This window comes from Orycteropus afer, unplaced genomic scaffold, assembly GCF_000298275.1.
Source record: "Orycteropus afer afer isolate SDZICR_OR568_19922 unplaced genomic scaffold, OryAfe1.0 scaffold01002, whole genome shotgun sequence".
In the NCBI taxonomy this organism is placed as follows: domain Eukaryota; kingdom Metazoa; phylum Chordata; class Mammalia; order Tubulidentata; family Orycteropodidae; genus Orycteropus; species Orycteropus afer.
The window spans coordinates 26,249-27,903 of NW_006922589.1; positions in this window are offsets into that span (position 1 = coordinate 26,249).

The following is a 1,655-nucleotide window of genomic DNA, read 5'->3' on the forward strand; positions in this document are numbered from 1 at the left end:
AAACAGTACAACAACGAAAAACTAATAAAAAAAGGGGAATGGAAAAAACAAGAAATAAAATCAAACAACACCACAACTAAAAGGGCGAGAAGTATAAAAAAAAAAAAAAAAAAAAAACAAGACAGGATAGACAAAAAGAAAATATAAAATCTGGGATGGAAGGTGAAAAGAAAAGAGGAAGAGAAGGAGAATAATAATAAAAAATAACACAAATAAAAAAGAAAAACAAGGGATGGGGAAATTAAAAGAAAGGAAAGAAAAGAAAGAAGAAAACTAGGCACTTAGGGCATTCAGATGGTGTTCCTGCTGGCTGAGCATGCATCAAGGGTATGACTTTTGGTCCCAAAAGGAGTTACGGCCAACCCAAAAGGATGCTGGGTCAGAGTGCCTGTACTCAGAAGAAGTTTCTGCTGACCCAAAAGGGAGCTAAGGCCAGGGTGTCTGGTCCCAGAAGAAGTCCCTGCTGGCTCAAAAAGTGGCTGGAAGTAGGACATCTGATCCTAGAACTAGTTCTTGCCTGCTTAGAAGACAGCTGGGGGCAGATCTCCTGGTCCCTGAAAAAGTTTCTGCCATTAGAAAATGTGGCTAGCAGTCTGCCAGCCCAAAAGGCATTGGGAGCCGAGTGCCTGGTCCTAGAACTAGTTCCTGCCTACCCAGAAAGCAGCTAGGGGCAGGGTACCCAGTCTGGGATGGAATTCCTGCCAGTCAAGAATGTGAGTGGGAGTGGGGGATGATTGCACTTCTGGTTACCGGGAGTGTGTGAGGAATAAAGGGAATATCACACCTTTCTGGTCACCAGCTACTGGTGTGTGGGTGCCTGTGCAGTCCTTGGCAAGCAAAGCCAATTGGTTGCTGCCCTGATAAGAACTCTGCAGAAATTCAAAATGGGCACACTCTTAGGCCAGTAGACAGTTCACAGCTCTGTTTGTCTCCTTGCTCACACTTTTCTTTGAATTTCTTTTTCTAGTTGGTATTTGATCCACTTCTTTATCCTTTCCTTTGAAGCTCAGGGTTCCAGGAAGGTTTCTATTTTTCTAGTTTTCTTTCTTTTAGCAGGTCTGGGTAGGTTGTCTGCCTATTCCACCATCTTGCTGGAAGTCATATCAGGCTGCTTTGATTGTAGCTTTATAGTATGTTTTGAGCTTGGGAAGTATGAGACTTCCTGGTTTGTTCTTTTACAAGATTATTTTGGCTATTTGTGGCCAAATAATTTGTAATTTCATATGCAGCTCTGGTGGCACAGTACCTAAGGCATTTGACTGCTAACCAGAAGGTTGGTGGTTCAAACCCACCATCCAACTTGTGGAAAGAAGATGGGGCAGTCTACTTCTGTAAAGATTTACGGCCTTGGAAACAAACCCAATGGGGGTCACTATGAGATGGAATCGACTCTATAGCAGTGGCTTTTTTTTTTTTTTGTAATTCCATATGAACTTGAAGATTGGCTTTTCCATTTGTGCAAAACATCATCTGCCAACCCTGCACATGGTCATGGGAACATTCCCCCTGCCTAGAAATACCTGATGGTTCAGCTTGTCCACCCATCTACCTACCCTAGATCAATGTTTGCTGTCACTGACAACGCAGTATTGTATGTGCAAAAGGGTTCAGCTTTGTCTTTATCTCCTATGTACCTCTCTATGTCTTCCTCTTCC